General features: G+C 48.1%; 1 protein-coding gene across 1 annotated transcript in view; it reads left to right on the top strand.

The window, feature by feature from the left end:
• Positions 1-20,847, top strand: part of ZHX2 (zinc fingers and homeoboxes 2) — a 192,380-nt gene that overhangs the window by 79,510 nt on the left and 92,023 nt on the right. The window contains exon 2 of the mRNA XM_011949290.1: positions 5,121-5,183. The gene's annotated coding sequence lies outside the window, so the exon portion shown is untranslated. The remainder of the gene's footprint in view (positions 1-5,120; positions 5,184-20,847) is intronic.

The following is a 20,847-nucleotide window of genomic DNA, read 5'->3' as shown; positions in this document are numbered from 1 at the left end:
CTGGCAAAAGGAGTCCTGAGCCAGGAAGGTTGGAAATGTGTGTGCACGTGGAGCTCAGAGGGCACTCAAAAGCCCTATGATTCAGGTTAATTCATTTTCTTTTTTCCTTTTCTTTTTTTTTGAGACAGAATCTCACTCCATCAGCTAGGCTGGAGTGCAGTGGTACAGTCTCGGCTCACTGCAGCCTTCGTCTCCCAGGCTCAAGCAGTTCTCCTGCCTCAGCCTCCTAAGTAGCTGGGATTACAGGTGTGTGCCACTATGCCCGGCTAATTTTTTTTTTTTTTTTTTTGAGACAGAGTCTCGCTCCATCGTCTGGGCTGGAGTGCAGTGGTACAACCTCGGCTCACTGCAAGCTCCGCCTCCCGGGTTCATGCCATTCTCCTGCCTCAGCTTCCCAAGTAGGTGTGATTACAGGTGCTTGCCACTGTGCCCGGCTAATTTTTTTTTTTTTTTTTTTTTTTTTAGTAGAGATGGGGTTTCACCATGTTGGCCAGGCTGGTCTCAAACTCCTGACCTCAGGTAATCTGCCCGCCTCGGTCTCCCAAAGTGCTGGGATTACAGGCGTGAGCCACCGTGCCCGGCCCAATTCAGGTTAACTCCTAGTGAGAGCCGCTGCCTTCCAAGTGCAGGAACCGTAAGCTCCACTCGGCATGCACTGTGGCCTTGGATTCCCCTCCACAACCCAAGGAGGCAGCTCTGGTTAGAGTCCTGCCTGGCTGAGAAGGAAACCAAGGTCCTGGAAGAGAACTGATTGGCATAAGGACACAGAACACGTGTGTGAGAAGCGGGACCAGACTCGGCCCTGCAAGACTAGCGCTCCTTCCACCATGCTGCTTAGGATCTAGCGGGGTCTAGCGGGGTGATGGTGCAGCACTGGGTTCAGGGATAAAGGGAGAAAACAGAACTGATTAAGTGGGAGCTCCCAGCTCTGAGAATAATTCACTGTGCAGCCCCAGCCAAGTCACTCTGCCCCGTGTACTCCAGTTTCTGCCTAGTCAAGGATAATAACAGGTATTGTCAATCACAAGAACAGCTAACACCTGCTCACACTCTTCTAAGCCCTTTATATGTATCACCTCCCTCAATCCTGCAGGGGAAGGCGGTGTTAATTAATTAGGGGAAGAGTGAGGCAGATCATTTGAGAGAGGGACTAGCATGGCTAGCTATGTGGCTGTGGCGCATGATGGGTTCAAGAAAGGAGAAGCAGCCAGTGAACCAGGAACACAGTGGGGGGATGGGGGAGGGGAGAGGAGTGGGGAGAGATGAGCAGGCACCAGCCTCACAGCGCTGCAGAGGCCGTGGGGTGGGGAGCGTGATCTTTGTCCTGACACAGATGAGGAGTCTGTTAGCTGCCCCTGTCTTGCACCCCTTCTTTATACATTGTACCTTCTCCCACTCGGTCTGTTATTTGTCTTTCTCCTTTTTTATGCCACGAGTTTCTTAACAGTAGGGACTGGGTTTTATTTATGTCTATCTGGTGCATAGCACAGAATCAGGTATATATGGGTACCCAATGAATTATTGTTAGTTAGATATTTAATATACTCAATCCTTAATATTAACATGTTCAATGTTTAATAACTATATATAATATATTTAAGTTCTATATTGATATTAGTACCTGTATCAGTCCATTTTCACACTGCTATAAAGAACTGCCTAAGACTGAGTCATTTATAAAGGAAGAAAGTTTAATTGGCTCACAGTTCAGCATGGCTGGGGAGGCCTCAGGAAGTTTACAATCACGGTGGAAGGGGAAGCAAGGCACCATCTTCACAAGGCGGCAGGAAGGAGAAGCACTGAGTGAAGAGGGAAGAGCTCTTTATAAAACCATCAGATCTCGTGAGAACTCACTCACTATCATGAGAACAGCTTGGGGGAAACCACCCCCATGATTCAATTACCTCCACCTGGTCTCTCCCTTGACACATGGGGATTGTGGAGATTACAATTCAAGATGAGATTTGGGTGGAGACAGAAAGCCTAACCATATCAGTACCTATAATGTAACTTGCATTATGCCAGCATTTCTGCTACTAAATGATATATGCATTTCTGTAAATCCTTGCATTCTGAAAAATTCAAAAATCACAGAGATTTGGGAGACAATAAGGGTGTAGCGCATGACTCAGTTCATGCAACTCTGTAACAAACCACAATCCTAGTGATGATTATAGCACGGTTACAATGACGTGCTAAATTTTGAATTAAAAATACATTAGTAACTTTAGGACCTGAGTAACCATAGGGCTATATTTTACAAACCAAAAGGGGAACTTAAAGGCAAGTGGCTAGAGAAGGTTTGAGGCAACCGAGTTACGGAGGCAGTAGTGGACAGATCTTCATCGGAAGTTACAGGTTCAAGAGCAGTTGCAGGCTTTCCTAAAATATATCAGAGAGGGCCGGGCACGGTGGCTCATGCCTGTAATTCCAGTACTTTGGGAGGCTGAGGCAAGCAGATCATGAGGTCGGAGATCAAGACCATCCTGGTCAACATGGTGAAACCCCATCTCTACTAAAAATACAAAAATTAGCCGGGCATGGCAGTGCATGCCTGTAGTCCTAGCTACTCAGGAGGCTGAGGCAGGAGAATTGCTTGAACCTGGGAGGCGGAGGTTGCAGTGAGCCAGGATCAATCACGCCACTGCACTACAGCCTGGAGACAGAGTGAGACTTCGTCTCAAAAGGAAAAAAAAAAAAAAAACTATCAGACAGGAGTGGTCTAACATGGCCTTTGCACAAATATAAGGGAGAAGTGAGCAGCAAACTCTTCTAAGACAGCACAAGGCCACACTGAGCCAAGCGGAAGAACATGGAGTAAGCGGGTGTCATGGACAGCATGGAGTCATCTATGGCTTACTACACTCAGCTGTGTCAGGGATCTTTGCATCCAGATGCTGTTACTTGGTAATGCAAAACATTAATGTGCTGGGAACATTTGCCTAAGAGCCAGTACTACTTCCACATTTTATGGACATCATTCCACTGTGTATCTTAACTTAGCTGAACTGTCTTATGGAAGCAAGTGCAGTAGAATGAATGATATCTAATATAACACCTGACTCATTAAGTCGATAATGCCAGCTACCTAGTTTACATTGAAAAAAGTACTGGTCCTGCACCCTGCATGGGTTGTGGACTGTTTTCCTCTCGGTCTGTGAATCTATTTAGCAAATTCACCTTACAAGCAGAGCATGGAGCAAGAGCATATGGAGTTGGGAGACGCTAATTTAGAGTATCATACATCTACACGGTGATGTCCCCCTCCTCATAAGGAGCAGCTAAACTACACTGGTTGTACCTCTGGATTCAGAGTCAGAGGATAGTCACCCCAGCCTGTCTGATAACTGTGTGACCTCAGGAAAGTCAGTTAACCTCTCTGTTTTCCCAACTGCGAAATAGGGCTAGAGACATGCCCCTTAAAAAGTAAGGAGCTGATTCGCTGGTGGATAAAAAGCTCTTTCTAAGCTATGAAGGACTCTGGAGAGTACTGTTCTTCTCGCAGGTCAGTGCCTGGAATGCTCAGGTTAGCTTGTCTCCTGGGGTGCCTCCTCCGGCCGGATGGTTAGTTCTAAAGGGCAGTGGACAAAAGCTCTCAACTTCTTGGAATCAAAGTAAATTAATCACTGGGATTAACTGCAGAAGCTTGAATTCCCCTGCAGGAAGGAGGCCCAGAACTTTCAGCTGGGGAATTTTGCTGGCCTTTGACAAAACTGAGGAGGAGGGAAGCCTGTGGCCAGTATTCACTGCCTCCCTCCCTGAGTGCTCTGCCCCATACCCCGAGGCCACCACTCACCTCCAGGACTCCAGTCACCCAACACTTGTGGCTAGGACCCCTCCCTTAGCCACTCCCACAAAGCCAGGTCTGACTGCTCCTTCCCCCAAATAGTGCAGTGGAAAGGAACACAGGCTCTGGAACCATATGAACGTGGCTTTGGATTAGCCCGACCACTCACCAGGTCCACAGTCATGGAGGCCAAGTTGTCACTTCTGGAGCTGGTTTCCCCACGTGGAGAGTGGGCTGCAACTTCCTTCCTTCCATGATGAAGAGAATGATACACCAGCACTTTGCAGACTTTAACCTGCCCAGGAGTCACCTGAAGGTCTTGTTAAAATGCAGGCTGCTCTCATACCATAGGGCTTATGGGGCCCGGGACTGTGCATGTGCAGCAAGCTCCCAGCCGGTGCGATTGCACGGTTGAATAGCAATGCCCCAGATCAGGTGTGTGAGGGACCTGGCGCATGGTAAGTACTCAGTCAACAGAATCTGCCACCTGAAAGTGTTCTTTCCCCCAGTCAAAAGGTTCTCCTTTGAAAACAGGAATGGATGGAAAGATAAAGCTCTGCCCACCTCAGAATTCTCAGGGAAACAAGAAAAAACAAGTTTGGCTTTCAAGACGGGCTGGGTGTGGGGAGTGAGAATGGTGTGCCCTCCGCAGCAATTCCCTGGCTCAGTGGCTGCTCCGCGCACATGTGTGCCGCAGGTGGCCTCTGCCCTGTGTGGTTAAACCTCTAGGGCTCAGGCCCCAACTTGCCGTGCTGTGAACCCATCCTCAGAACCGGGCACATGCCTTTTTCTTCCAGCTACAGCTCTCCCAAGGAATTTTCAAAGCACACGGGGTTCGCTTGGCAGGAGTCTCCCAGGATATAAATACGCTTTGGGGGCTTTTGTTTTAAGGACTGCAGTATCTTTTCGACTTGAGGCCTGAGCACAGAGCTTTCCCCCTTCGCCCTCACCAAAATGCAACCATGAAGGGCCGCTGCCAGGAAGACTCAAGGAGACTCTGAGTGAGGTGAAAGAGAGGCCTCCCGCACCCCTTCACCCGCCGATTTTGCCTTTCATTTCGCTCTTCTAGAAAGCCTGCTTCTCCACAAGCTGCTGACTCATCCAGGGCTAGGGTCTTTTTTTTCTTTTTTTTTTCTTTTTTTCTTTCTCAGAATCACCACAAAGCCCAGAGATTTTGAGGTTGGTTTAATGAGCGGCTCAGTCCTCACCATTTCCTTTTCATTCATCTTCCCCACCTCCATCCCAGTCCCCCATTGACTCCATCCTGCTAGAAAAGAGATGGACACCCAATTGCTCTGCCCTGCTTTTAATAGTGAGTTTCTGTCCCCTGTAGGTCTGGACGTACCGGCTGCTCTTGGAGTAAAAAGATTCCCAGGATGTGAGCAACACGGGACCGGTGAGTACTGTCGCGTTTGGCAGTTGTGGGGCCTAGGCTGGATTTCAACAAGGGGAAGGAGAGGGATGGGAGGGGCAGGGGCAGCTGAGCTCTGGCAGCTCTGAAACTGTATTTCCATGCACATGTACCTGGAAACAGCACAGAGCCGAGAATCTAGGTGTGAGTCCCTTGGAATCCACTGGGTTCCTGCCAATCCCTCCCCAGGAGTGCTGGAGCCTGCAGGTAGCTGGGCTGTCCTCCCTGTACTCTGATGATGGCAGCCCAAACTCGCCATCCAGAGGGTATGTGCTCGGAAGTGTTTCCAGCAAACCACTAGCCAGGGCTAGGGAAATATTCTTAGAACAGAGAGGGAGCTACCTGGCTCACACCAGCTGGGAAACCATGGCCCTGAAGAGACAATGCTAAAGTGAGGCAGGAAAGCCACCTTTGCACATTTGAAGGACTGTCATGAGCAGGACAGAGGTGGGCAGCTGTTGACTCCACCTAAGGAAACATTCCTAACAGAAGAGCCATGCGAGAGTGCAATAGGAAACCTGGGGAGTAGAGTGAGTTCCCTGTCGCTGGCAGAATTCAAGCAGAGGTTGGAGAAATATCTGTGGGACATGTCAAAGGGGAGAGTGCAATGTTTACAGACCCTGTTCCCTGGTGATCGAGAATGCTGTGAGGGACAGGCAGTGGGAGGAGGGAGAGGGTGTAGGGAAAGTCTGAATGAGGGAAGCTTTTGAACTCGTGCCTGCAAATGCTCAGTACTGCCTCCGTTTTAGGTGCAGGTTCTGCTATAAAACTGTTTGGAAGCCACCAGATGAGATGACCCTCAGGTCTCTCCTCCGTTGTTGCCCATTGGCTGGCTGTACCTGAGCTAATGCCAGACAACACACGTATCATAGGCATGAGCCCAAACACCTGCTGTATGTGGTGCAGGGGCAACTCTCAAAACATGATGACAGTGTCGCGGGAGCCTCTCTCATGCCCGACCACCAGAAGAGTTACTGGCTAGTCATACCATCAAGGGACTCGGCCCAAGATCCAGACCACAGAGACAAGAGGAAAAGGCACCGGGGAACAGGTGGCAAGACCCACCCACCCCCCACTCCCCAAGGCCCCAGAGAAGGCAAAAGTGGGTGTGGCCCAGGCAGGTGGCTTGGCCTCACCTGGAACCGTGGGCCCTTGGGCAGGGGCAGTACCACATGCTCCAGTGGCCAAAACCTGGCCCACTGAGCGTGAGAAAAATTGCACTCCAGACACAAATGGGGAAGTTACGCAGGAGGGACACCCATTGCGCTTGGGAGGGTCTGAATAATGAGCACGCGGGTTCCTTTGTGCTTTGTAACTGGGTCTTCTTCCCCTGGGGTCTGGGTCAGCTGCAACAGTAAATATTTATCAAGGGCCCCTGAGGGCAGGGCTCTGTGGGAGGCCAGAGATGGTGTTTTTCTTTAAGAAACTGACAGCCTGGATGAGAATCGAGTTTGACAGTGGTTGTGCACAGGCTGTATATTCAGCTGAGCTCTGTTTGCTGTCGGGGGGCCAGGGAAAGGAGGGAGAGGAGAGGACTGAACTGTGACTTGGCACGTTCTTGGCAAGTCTTTAAGCAGGAGTTGAGTTTTGAGGACAGGTGCTGTGTGCTTGCATTCACAGAACCTGGCATGTAGTAGGTGCTCAGTAAATGACTGTCAAATATGGTGATGAGGAGGCAGCCCAAGGAGGCGATGTCTGTGGTTCAGAGCATGGCTCCTGGAGTCAGAATGCCAGGTTCCCATCCCAGCCCTTCCACTAGCTGTGGGGCCTCATGCATCAGTCTCCTCCGAAGATGGGGATAGTGATAGTTCCTACCTCATAGAGGGGTTGGGAGGATTTAATGAGTTGATTCACATGCAGCTGTCAGGCTCTCATGCTGGGACATAGTAAGTCTCAATAAATATTAGTCCTTATTCTTATTCTAGACGTGAACCCAGGTTAAGGCCCAATAATGGGACAGGAAAAAGCAGTGTAGGTTGGAGGACAGAGCACTGGGCTGGGAGTCAGAAGCCCTGGCATAGCTGCAGGGCAGGGTCGAGGAAGCAATCCCTCCCAGTTAGTACATCCTCTAAGCTGGAGATGCTGTGGAAGGCTGTCGGGGTGGCACTGTTTTTCCTCCTGGCTCCCTCTGGTCCCTCCTGGTTGAAAGCAGAGGCAGCTCTGCTATTTATTCCTAGCTGTGGGCTTCCTGGAGAGTGGTGTGACCTCTCAGAACACCCCTTTTTCCCAATGAATGGGGACACCCTTACTATCCTTCTTCCCTCTAAGAAGTAGTCGTGAAGACTAAGAAACACCAGCACAAAAGAAAGATTCCATTGATACAGATGGAGAATCATTTAAGATCCCAGCTTGGGTGGTGTGGTCTCAAGTCCCACAGTTCCCTGTTCCTTCCCCAGTGAGGTCTGGCTGTCTCCATGGCTGGAAGACAAACAGTGTGTCGCCAGATTCCCATAGTGATGATTCACTTTGCAAAAGGCACTCCCCACCACCCCAGGATTTTGAGCATATTTCAGATAAAAATTGCATTCGCCTGAAACACTTGTCAGGGTTACATTTCTTACGTGAGTGGTAGACCTGGAGTTACAGAATGAGCTTGCTTAGTGGCCTGCCTTTGCCTCCCTCACCCCATCTCACCCAGACCCTAGTGGATAGCAGGATTGTAACGTAAGCCAAAATTGTATATGACACAAACACAGCCCCTGAGACTAGAGGATCTAAAACTATTCTAGATTCCTTTGCCCATCAATCCCCCTGACATCTGCCAGGTGGCCACAGCCTCACTTCCAACTTGGGTGGGAAGACGGCTGGTATGAGGCGATCAATTGGTCATGGCTGCCAGGGGCACTATGCTGAGAAGGGTGTTGAGGCATATCCAGGAAAGTGTATGCTGCAGTGGATTACTGATGTCTGCTGAGGAGGGAAGAAGAATGATAGCATTCCTGCCACTTTTTGGCATCCCTAGACAAAACTATTTATTTTTTATTTTTGAGATTGAATCTCACTCTGCCACCCAGGCTGGAGTGTGGTGGCATGATCTCAGCTCACTGCAACCTCCACCTCCTGGGCTTAAACAATTCTCCTGCCTCAGCTTCCCAAGTAGGTGTGATTACAGGTGCCTGCCACTATGCCCAGCTATTTTTTTTTTTTTTTTGTATTTTTGGTAGAGACAGGGTTTCACCATGTTGGCCAGGTTGGTCTCGAACCCCTGGATCTCAAGTGATCCATCCACCTCAGCCTCCCAAGGTGCTGAGGTTACAGGCATGAGCCATCGCACCCAGCCCCTAGACAAAACAATTTCTAAGTCTACCTTCCTGCATCATACTTTGTGGTATTATATCAGCAACCTTGTTTTATATCAGAGGGACAAGGTGTAGGCAAACCTCATTAATCTGGACCACTTTGGGAGCAACCCAAGTGAGTGAAAAATCTTCAGCCCAGGGTGTCTCCTGCAGGCAGGTGAGCCTTCTTACCTTTCAGTCCACAGACTCAGCTCAGCCTAGCTAACCAACTGGTGCTAATGCAGGAGCCATAGAACCTGTGCTTAGCAGGTCTGACCACATGGCTGAATGCACCTGACCTGTACTTTTAGGCCACTTACTGTCTTTGCATGCTTAGGAATTAATACAACTGAAACTCTAACAAAAACAGTGTGTTTTTTGAAGTAGAAAATCATTCAATGGGCAGCTTTGCTTCTATTTCAAATTGCCAGGGAATATGAATTAGAGAAACTTTGTACTAGCTGGGAATAAGCTGTTTTTCCAGAGTTATCTGCAGAAAATGAGACAAAATAGTCCAGAACTAGGTTTCCCCTGAGTTTCCCAAACTGTAAAATGGGGGAAATAATACATCTCACGGGGTTATTTGGGAGAGTAAATGAGATAAAATATGGAAGAGACGTAGCATGCAACCTCGCTCACAAAAGATGGTCAAGAAATGCTGTTTCTTTTCCCCCGTACCACCTCCCATCTATCTTCACACTGAAAGCATAGCTTTTTTTCTTGCAATATGTTCAAGAAATGATGTTACAGATAGATTTTTTTAAAATAGCATCATACTTTTCAAATGACTCCTGTTAGTTTTTCAGAGGCTCTTCCTTTTTATTGCTGATGATCCTTCAATGGGAAACGTCCACTGAATTCTTCACCTTGAGTTCCTCTGCTCTAATCTTCAGGGTGGAATAGCTCCAAGGGTCCTGACATGCATGTGGACGAATGTCTTTGTAACATGATTGAGCCTTTTAGAGGGTTTCCGTAGTAGAGACTGAGTCATGTGGTGATTTGGCTATTCCACATCTTTCCTTCAACACAGCAAGTGTCCACACCTGAATTCCCCTTCCATTGTTGGGAGAGTCAGGACAAGAAGGGTGACCTAATGCCAGACTGACACCAACCATGTGTCAGGAGGATAGGCTTTACTTGTTAATAACAGGTAGTAAGTTTGCAATGAAAATCTTTCATCGTTAGTCTCTGAGAATCTTCAGGAGAAAGATTAAGTTTCCACTTAAAAAAAAAAAAATCCCAAGGCTGGGCACAGTGGCTCACACCTGCAATCTCAGTACTTTGGGAGGAGGCTGAGGGCGGGAAGATGGCCTGAGCCCAAGAGTTCGAGACCAGCCTGGGCAGCATAGGGAGATCCTATGCTGATTTTAAAGCATACAAAATATGCTTTAAAAATTAGCCAAACACGGCAGGGCCCGCCTGTGGTCCCAGCTACTCAGGAGGCTGAGGCAGGAGGATCGCACGAGACCAAAAGATCAAAGTTGCCGTGAGCTACAGTCACACCATGGCACTTCAGCCTGGGCAACAGAGTGAGACCCTATATTGAAAAAAAGAAAAATCAAGACTAATGAAATTTATGTGAAGCAGGGAGAGGGACCTGCATGGCTGGAGGAGCAGCAGCCCTGATCACAGAAGCTGAGACTCATTAGGACTCCTGGGTTACTGACTGAGAGCTGGGGCTCTAAGGCAGACAACAGACAAGTGCACCTTTATTCAGCCCCCAATCCTCTCTGGCCTGCAACCTGGTGAGCTGGGCTGCTCAACCGTCCTATTCTCTCTTGTCCTCTCTCCTGAGGCCTAGAGCCGAACTTCTCCGCAGCCTGTGCTCTGCCCTTACCTGAGGAGCCCCCTGCCTCCTTCCCAGGAGAAGGGGTGGCCAGTAATCTTCCAAGGCTCCATGGGCAGGGCAGAAGGAGGAATATAACCCCATCCCGCCCTCCCATTCTCCGTAGTGTGGCCGCCCTGTGGTGTATCCCTCTCCTCATCCTTTTTTGTTTTTTGAGACGAAGTTTCACTCTTGTCACCCAGGCTGGAATGCAGTGCCACGATCTCGGCTCACTGCAACCTCCGCCTCCTGGGTTCAAATGATTCTCCTCCCTCAGCTTTCCAAGTGCCTCTCTTCATTCTTATCGACCCTCAGACTCTTCCCTCCTGAGGCTGGAGCTGGGGGACACCGTGGGGCTGGAAAGAAGACCTTGAGATGAGAGTGTGTGGCCAACATAGGCTCCTTTGGGGAGCTGTCGCTCAGAGGCCCAGGCAGGGGCATGAGAACTCTGTGCAGGTCCCACAGCCTCCTCTGAGGCTCTGGTCTCCTCTCTGAGCATCTGTGGATCTTACAGTCGACACATCCAATGTGAGGCAATATTGCAGAGCCATCGAGAGAGTGCCCTTTGGAGCCAGACTGGCTCCTCAGTTAGAATCTCAGCTCCACCTTTGCTAGTCCTGTGATTCTGGATGAGTTATCTAACTTCCATGTGCTATGCCTTCCTCATCTATAAACTGGGTTCCCTCATGGGGTAGTTCTGATGACTAAATGAGTCTGTGGAAGGTGCTTGGGGTAGCGTCCACCACAGAGTAAAAGTGTTAGTAAAAACAAAATTAATAAGTAAATGAACACAGAAGTCAGTATGTCATTGATCACTGGATTGACCTCAGCAAGATGGTAAGTTTCCTACCCACAGAATTGAAATCTTTCATTCTGCCTGTGGGTTCAGGGAGGCTTTCAATTAGACCCTGAAGAAGGGGAAACCTGGGCAGAGGGGGCAGAGGTAGGCAAAACTTGGACATTTGGAGGCTTTGGGGAGTCTGAGGTTGCTGGAGCACATGACGGTTGAGATGGGCAAGGTCAATGAGGCAGACTGCAGAGGCCCTCAGGTGCCGTGCTCAGGATGGAGCTGTTTGCAGGAAGCAATGAGTGGCTTTCAGAGGTTTTTAACCAAGGGAGTGATATGATGCAAGCTTGGGCTTAGAAAGGTGAGCTGGGGCTAGGCGCGGTAGCTCATGCCTGTAATCCCAGCACTTTGGGAGGCTAAGGTGGGTGGATCATCTGAGGTCAGGAGTTCAAGACCAGCCTGGCCAACATGGTGAAACCCCATCTCCACTAAAAATTAAAAAAAAAAAAAATTAGCTGTGCGTGGTGACAGGTGCCTGTAATCCTAGCTACTTGAGAGGCTGAGACATGAGAATTGCTTGAATTCAGGAAGCGGAGGTTGCAGCGAGCCGAGATTGTACCACTGCACTCCAGCCTGGGTGACAGCGCAAGACTCTGTAAGAAACAAAGAGAGAGAGAGAGAAAGAAACAGAGAAAAGAGAGAGAGAGAGAAAGAGAGAACTGGTCAGAGTGCAGATGACATTGCAGGTAGGAGAGGTCAAAGACAAGGAAGCATTGAGGAGGTGGTGGGTGTTCTGATGGCCCCAGAGAGAGGGAGTGACCCTCTCAACTGAGCCAGTCACAGAAGAAATGGAGTGGGGAACTCACTCCAGAGCACCAATTCAGAGAAAGAATGGACTGGATGTGAAGATAGAAAGTGAGAAAGGGCAGGTCCAGAGTGAGCCTCAGGTTCCTGGCTTGAGAATCTAAGAGACTGATCCTGTTAACCAAGTAGTGGACAAATGCAGAAAAAGTGGCAGATGGTGTCGAAGGTTCTGGGAGCATTGCATTTGATGAACTGGTCGAGCGGTAGGACGGGGAGCAGCATGGAGTAGCAGTTAAGCAGGTAGGCTCAGGAGTCCGCGTGGCTTCAGTTCACATCCTGGCCCAGCCAAGCACTAGCTGTGTAACCTTGGAGAGATCGTTTAAATCTCGTGAGCCCCAGTTTCCTTATCTGCATAATGAGGATTGTGTAGTGATTTTTACCTACCTGAGAAGGCTTTTAGGATAGGCACATGTGCAGTGTTAAGAACTATGTCTGCTACAGAGGGAGTGCTCCTAAGTGTGAGTTTCCATTACATTAGTATAGCATTGAAACTGATTTTAGGATTAGTGTTTATCATCCTAGCGATGTCCAACATAGGCCTGGAGCACAGAAACAAGCTCGGGAAGGGATAGATGTATTGGGAATCAAAGTACATACAGGCTGGTGTTTGCCAACCTATAGGTGTGTTCCTAAGGAGGAAGAAATGACCATCACCCAGGTTCTTTTCAAAGCGTATCATCCTACCCAACTGTGCTACAGCCCCGACCCTGGCCCCTGCAGCCCTGCTGTCCTGTGAAAAAATCAGCATAGGCAGGTATCACTATTACCAAAGGGTACGTGCTGTATCCTTCAGGTCTGTGGGTGAAGAAAAAAGATGCACATACACCTGATGGAGGTGACAGATGAACCTATAGAGTGATTGAATTCACTCAGGGACAGCTCAGAGAGGGAAGACTGCTGGGCTGAAGACAGAACCCTGGGGCAGCGTCAGCATTTAAGATGCAGGACCCAAAGCAATAATAGCTCCATCAGGACACAGAGCTACAACTGCGCCACGTGCCACTCGTATGAAATTCACTTCACTCTCGTGGACTAGACATGAAAACCCCATTGTAGGCATTGGGTCCATCTACTGATTCAGGTGCAAGTTCAAACCAGGCCCCATTCAATAGCATATGAGGCTTCCTTTGCCTCTTCCTCCAGTATTAGGAGTGGACTCGGTGTGGCTAAGCTAAACCGAAGAAATAAAGAAAGAAGCGAGAAATGCCACTTCATCCTTCTCCGTAGTCCAGCTAAAACTTTGTCCTAAGTGCCCTGGCCTGACCCCCCATTCCATGATATTTCAGAGCTCAAAGTTTCTTGGCTGAGGAAATGAAAACACCTATAACTCGTAGATGCCAATACTTAAGTGGGTATTTGATTATATTAGTCAGACTTTTGGTACAAGATGGAAATCCAATTCAAATTGACATAAGTGTAAAACAAAAAGGCGGTTCGTTCGTGTAATTGAAAAGTCTGAGCTGGCCTGGCTTTGCGCCCAGCTGGATCTAAGCAGTGTCTGCAGGCGTCGTGTCTCTCCATCTCTCGGCTCAGCTTTCTTCTGTGTGGGATTTACTCAGACAGGTTTCCCCCACCGACAGCCAGCAGCTTTTCTCAGCAACCCCCATAGAAAGAAGGCTGTGCTTCCACAGTGCTCCCAGCAAATGCCCTGGAATTGAGAGACTCAGGTCACATGTCCATCCCTAAGCCAACTGCTGGAGCCAAAGGGTGCGTGGTGCCAATTGGCCAGGCCTGTGTCATGCACTCCCACCGGGCATTGTGGGACCACATGGACCAAGAATGGGTGGTGAGGAAATTGGGGAGAGGGAGGAAACCAAAGCCAAAGTGCCATATGTAAGTCCTGCAGTACCTTAAAAGCCTAGTCATTAAGAAAAAGGAGTGACCGTAGCAGTAATTCTCAGAGCAGACTCAGTAGGGAGCACTGAACCTGGAGCTGGCCTTTGTGGTCCAGAACACATGTGAGAGTGAAGGTTAGGCAGTGGGATCTTTTCACGGAAGTGATATTCCACATGCAGGTCCCGCTCTGTAGCATGCTAACCCCACATGCAGGTGTGTCATCTCCACTGGGGACTCGGACAGTGTCCTCTGTATGCTTCCACTTCTCTCCACTCCTCTGCAGCCCCTGGGCTGGTGCCTGCCCATATTTGGCCCCTGTGCAGCACTCAGTAGATGGTCACTGGTTGAGCGGCATCAGAGCGGGCATATAGAGATGGGCTCCTCGTCCTGTGGCCAGTGCAGGACGCCATCTTTGCTTCAGGTGATGCTCCCCCTCTGTTGAGTTCTCTGGTTTGTATTGCAGACAACAGTGTATTTGATCTGATGGCTGCTATAACAAATTCCCACAAACTTAGGCTTAACACCAATTTATTATCTTATGGTACTAGAGGTCATAGTCCGAAATGGGTCTCACTGAGCTGAAGGTGACAAAGTATTGACAAAGAGTATTCCTTTCTGGAAGCTCTCAGGGAGAATTCATCTTCTTGCTTCCCAGCTTCTAGAGGCCTCCTGAATTGCTTAGCTCAGGGCCCCCTTCCATCTTCAAAGCCAGCAATGGATGGTTGAGTTTTTCTCATGCTGTAGAACATGAGAACATGCAGTTTCTCAGACTCTGATGTTCATCGGCTTCCTACATCTTTAAAGGACTCTTCTGATTACCTTGTGCCTATGCTGATAATGCAGAATAATCTGTTTATCTTAAGGTCAGATGATTAGCAACCTTAATTCCATCTGCAAGCTTGTCTTTTTTAGACTAGTCGAGTGCAGTTGTGAGAAGGGGGAAAGAGTAAACAAGGAGTTGGATCTGTAACTGACCATGAACCATCAGTTGAGATTACTGACTACCTTCCAATCAGCCTCCATCTGCAATCTTCATTCCTCTTTGCCATTTAACATAAAATATTCACAGGTTCCAGGGATTAGGGCATGGGCATCTTTGGGGGTCCATTACTCTGCCTACCACAGCTGTTGTTATAAGCATCAGTTCTAATATTTATCCAACACTCACTCAATACCATTTGCTAAGTCCTTGACAAGAGTTTTGCTTTTGTCACCCAGACTGGAGTACAATGGCACGGTCTCAACTCACTGCAACCTACACCTCCTGGGGTTCAAGCAGTTCTCTGAGTAGCTGGGATTACAGGCATGCACCACCACGCTCAGCTAATTTTGTATTTTTAGTAGAGACGGGTTTTCACCACGTTGGCCAGGCTAGTCTCGAACGGCTGACCTCAAGTGATCCACCCACCTCGGCCTCCCAAAGTGCTGGGATTATAGGAGTGAGCCGCCACGCCTGGCCATTTAATCTTCATAACCAGCAAGAGGTACAGTGAACATCCCCATTTTACCACTGAGAAAACAGAGGCACCTGAAAGTCAATTATCTCCAAGATAATATCCACAGACCCAGTGAACAGTAGATCATAGTTCTGCCAGACCCTAAAGTCTGAGTTTCTAGCCAGACAGTCAGCTGATAGAGGGTGTCAGGAGACTCAGAATAGAAGAAAATGGAGATTCTTTTCTACACTAGCAGTGGGGGATGGGGCAGTGGGGACGTTCTCAGGTGCCAGACCACCAGGGTTTATATCCCAGCTCTATCCCTTACTAGCAGTGTGACCTTGGGCAGGTCGCTGCACCTCTGTATGCCTCCCTTTCCTTGACTGTAAAATGAGCAGACAAGGCTATAGTGAATCACCATGGCTGGTTTTATTTTTATTTTTAAAGTCAAACAAATTCCTGGATCCAGATTTCTCTTTTTTATGCATATCTTTAACCTGCTTTTAGAGGAAGGAAAACCCATATATATATATATATCCTTTTACTTTGCCTTCCTTTTCTCCTGTCTTTCCTCAGAAGGCAGCAGGGCAGGGACGAGCCAACTATGCCTGTCTCTGTGTGGCCTGTGGGCTAAGAATGGTATTGTATTTTTAAAGGGTTGTAAAAAACAAACAAAACAAAGAAGAAGATATGCAACTTAGGTTGCGTGTGACCCACAAAACCTGAAATATTTACTATTTGGCCCTTTACTGAAGAAGTTTGCTGACCTCCGAAAGAACACAGGCAGTAGTGTCTACCAGACCTGGGTTTGGGTGCTCTGCTGGATGGTCAGGACTCAACTGGACCTTTAGGTCCTGAAAGCACCTTGGGGCCTTCCCACAGTGGTGGCTTTTGTAACATTTATAGCAGCAGCAGCGCCAGTAGCAACAGCAGGTGCAGTAGTAGTAGACATGGTAGTTGGAATTTACTGAGCGTCGTCTGCTTTAATCCCCTCAACAATCCACTGTGATAACATGGCGATCAGCCCCCTTTTACACATTTGGAAACAGAAGCTGCCTGGGGGAGCGGGTCCCCCACCCACCCATGGTTACACAGTGAGATGGGACAGAGCCAGGATTGGAACCTAGGCAGCCTGACTCTAAATTTTTCTACATTGCCTCCCTATCATTGCCATCAGCTCTCCCTTCAGGCAAGATAAATCTTTGCCTTCTCTTGTTTTCTTCCCTGACCCCTTTTCCCTAATTCTCTGGCAAAATTCATTTCCACTGTAAAAGGGCAACTGAAAAATAGAAGAGCTTTCAAAACAGCTCTGACACAGACATCTATAATTTTGGTTTTGGCATCCATCCATCCATCCCATTCATCCATCCATCCCTCCACCCACCCATCCATCCATCTACCCACCCATCTACCTACCCATCCATCCCTCCATCCCTCCACCCACCTACCCACTCATCCATCTATCCCATCCATCTACCCCTCCCTCCATCCCTCCGTCCTTCCATCCATCCATCACAACACAGCACCAGGAACTCATAAGAGCCCACATCTTTGACACTGACAACTGGGGCAAACCCCAAGCTTCTGGGTCCTCCAAATTCATTGTTACCAGGAAGCACAGAGGGAAGCTCATTAAATAGTACCAAGTACTTGATTAATATGCTGCAATTCGGGCAGCACCAGACTATTTCAGCACCCCCTCCCCTTACCCCGTTACCATGACAATATTATTTTAACAAACAGCTCCTTAATATTTAATGAAAATTATGCTCCTGACAGACGAGCAGAAGAGCAGCTGAACTACAAAGGGCTTAGAGGATCCGCCAGGACATTTTTACATGAAGCCATCAGTTTCCCCTGATCCCTGGATGCCATTCGTTGCCAGAAAATGCAAGTGTTCTGGAGGCTGGGAGCCAACGTGATGCCAGGCCTTGGTTACAAGCAGCAATTGAGGGTTGTCACTTTTTTAATACAGAATGTCACAACGGCTCCGTGAGGACGGGGTAGCGTGATAGCATTATTAAACACTCCTTTGTACACCGATCTGCTAATTTCACCCCTGCTCGCCCGAGGCTGCTGAAAGCCTTGTTTGCTTCCTGTCTTGAATCGAGCTGGATTGTAAGACTGGGTGTAGAGAGCCCTTGCCTGTGTGCACCAGGGTGAGAAGAAGCCCATCTTTCCTCTGCAAGGAGCCATCTGTCCCACCCAGTCAATTCAGCAACAAGCAGTTGCAGGGATTGGGGGACCCAGGCCTCTGCCCTCAAGGGGGTGAATGTCAAGAGAGAAAAGACCATGGACATACAGGCCACTCTGTGGTAACCTCCGTCAGTATGTTGGTGGGTTTATGTGCCAGGCACTGTGCTAAGCACTTGAAGGCAAAAATTAATGACACATCCCAGATCCCCAATGGCAAAGATGAGTGAATAACTATAGTAAAGTGGAGAGAGGATGGCAATGGCAATGGGTGGCCTATTAGCTGTGTGACCTTGGATAACTTACTTAACCTCTCTGTGCCTCAATTTTCTCATCAATAAATTGGAGATAATAACACTATCTACATTAACCATTGCCATGAGGTTTAAAATGAAATAAACACATAAGAAGCACTGGGACAGTACTTAAAATACTTAAATCAGTAGGCACATGGTAAGCAGTAAATAAATGCTAGCTAGGACTGCAAGTTCCCATGGTACCATGCATACAATTATAATAATGGCTAACATGTAGTAAGTGCTTACTCCACCCCAGGCACTAGGCGAAGTGTCGGAGTTGTACTACATCATTTAATCTTCACAGGCAACCCTGTGAGATAGATATTATATCATCATTGTTATCCTCACCTTGCAAATGAGGAAACTGAGGCTCTGGGAGTTGGGGGAACTTGCCCTAGGTCCTGAGGCTGGGAAGAGGGGATTTGAATCCAGCTTCACCTGGATTTGTTGCCTCATCAAAACACGAACTACAGTATCACGAAAAGCACACAAATGGTGGTGCTCTGGGAGCACGGAGACCTCACTGGGGAGGCCTGTCCCGGGGAAGTGGCTGCAGGTGCCTTGAAGGCCGATGCATTTTCATGGACTGAGAGGATGGGACTGGAAAGTGGAGGAGGAATTCTAAGAAGGAGGACTCGGGGGAGCTAAGACCTGTAGGAGGGGAACTATGGGCTGCATTTGGAGAAGGAAGCACGATCTGGTTTGATTGACTTCAACAGGCAGATTCTTGGTACCGAGTGGGAGCTTGTCTTAAACAAATATGACCTATTTATTTAAAATATACATTGGATTTTTATTTAAAATAAATAGATTGGAAGAGGAAGAGTGAGACATAAGGGGGAGAGCAAAGCTTGTAGAAATTTCTATTCCCTCCTAGCAGGATTTCACTGGGTGGACTAATAGGAGAATGTCTGTAAAAGTTCTGTGTATGTGTGTGTGTGTATGTATAAAATAAAAACATTTCTTGCCAGTACCTCCAAAAGCAAAAATACAGGCAAAGAAAGGAAGGCTTGAACAGTGTAGCAAATCACAATCAAAGCCATGCTATGTTACATTTAAAAATATATGTGTGTGTCTGTGTGTATATGTATATCAGCCATTTATTGCCACAATAGTGCTTCATGACAACTGCCCACAAACCTCAGTGGTAAACAAGAAGAAACACTTATTTAGCATGAAAGTCTACAGGGTTCAGTTAGTCTCAGCTTGGGTTGGGATCGCTCACATACCTGGCTCAGTGAGGGGGTCCTGCTAATCTCAGCTGGAGTCAGCCATGTCTTAGGGGGTTTTCTGGATGCTGGCTGATCTAAAATGACCTCTGTTTGGATGACTTACTTAACCTCTCTATGCCTCAAGACACAGAGAGGATGAATGATGTGTGAAACTTTGTCAACTCACAAAAGATCGCACCACTGCATTCCAGCCTGGACAACAGAGTGAGACTCCATCTAAAAATAATGCCAGCAGTCTCACCCAGGCACGATTTCATGGTAGTGACAGAGGAGCGAGGGTGCTCTTGCAGAAAGGTTCAAGAGCTTTTTCAGGTCTTGGCTTGCATGACATCCTTATTATCCAATGAACCAAAGCAAATGACATGGCTGAGAGTCCCTGTAGAGGGTGCACGGAGTGTGGGGACTCTACAAGGTGACATGTCAAAAGGCAGGAATACAGAGAAAGGTAAAGCACTGGGACTGTTATCACAACCAGTAACTTGTTTCTAGAAGTCTGCTTGGTGACACCTTCAAGCCACGTGGAGGAGTCCTCAAAGATGTGCTTGGGACATTCACATAATTTCTCCTGCTCTAAGAACCATGAGGTGAACTTGACCTCAAAGTGAGACCTTGACATGGGCATTTAAGTCAGTATCTGTGTCTTCCACCCAACACCTGATCCCTGACCCAAAGCGTCTACAGAGACTCAGAACCCATTATTAGAGGAATGGGGACCTAATGCACTCTCCATAGTGCCAGGGTTGGATGTGTTGCTTCTCCTAAGCCGTTTCCCTGCAGAGCAGCACAGCACTGCCTCCGAACTCAAGGTTAGCCTCGTGCCTCTCGGCAGAATCTGTTACTCAAGGTTTCCTGAAAGGCAATCTGCCTAGAAATGGAGGTCAGATGAAAGAAAGGGCTAAGGTTTGTTTTCTTTTGTTTTGTTTTGAGACAGAGTCGCGCTCTGTCGCCAGGCTAGAGTGCAGTGGCACAATCTTGGCTCACTGCAACCTCTGCCTCCCAGGTTCAAGCGATTCTCCTGCCTCAGCCTCCCGAGTAGCTAGGATTACAGACACCGCCACCACACCCAGATAACTTTTGTATTTTTAGTAGAGATGGGGTTTCGCCATGTTGGCCAGGATGGTCTCAATCTCTTGACCTGATGATCCGCCCACCTTGGCCTCCTAAAGTGCTGAGATTACAGACATGAGCCATCGCACCGGGCTGTGGTTTTTTTGTTTTTTTTTTCTTAATGCTGCATCTTTTTTTTCATATAACCCAATACTTTGGGTTTATTTCATACTTGATATGTTCCACAACAAGGACTAGCATTATTCCCATATCACAGATGAAGAAAGTAAGGCCCAGTTACGTGACTTCCTCAGAGTGAGAAAGGCAGATGTTACCCCAGCCCTATTTCTGCCTCTACCACCACCAATCTCTAACTCAGCCCTTGGGCCACATTCCCACACACTCTTAACACTGTGTTCAAATTCCTAATTCTGTCTCCTACTAACATGTGGCCTTGGATATATCACTTGCCCTTTCTGAGCTTCTGGAGAACATCTTACCTTCATGATAGTGTTGTTATGAGGACTAAATTTAAGGACTAAGATTCTTGAGTGCTGCCCCGCAGTTTGGAACGTACCTAGCACTATCTCATTTAATCCTTAAACCAACATTGAGAGAGGTGCTATTATTACCTCTTTTTTTTTTTTTTTTTTAGATGGAGTCTCATTCTGTTGTCCAGGCTGGAGTACAGTGGTGTGATCTCAGTTCACTGCAACCTCCGCCTCCCGGGTTCAAGCAATTCTCTGACCTCAGCCTCCTGAGTAGCTGGGATTACAGGCATGCACCACCACGCTCAGCTAATTTTGTATTTTTAGTAGAGACGGGTTTTCACCACGTTGGCCAGGCTAGTCT

Source organism: Colobus angolensis, unplaced genomic scaffold (genome assembly GCF_000951035.1).
Source record: "Colobus angolensis palliatus isolate OR3802 unplaced genomic scaffold, Cang.pa_1.0 Scaffold295, whole genome shotgun sequence".
Lineage (NCBI taxonomy): Eukaryota > Metazoa > Chordata > Mammalia > Primates > Cercopithecidae > Colobus > Colobus angolensis.
This window is presented reverse-complemented; position numbering and strand designations above follow the sequence as displayed.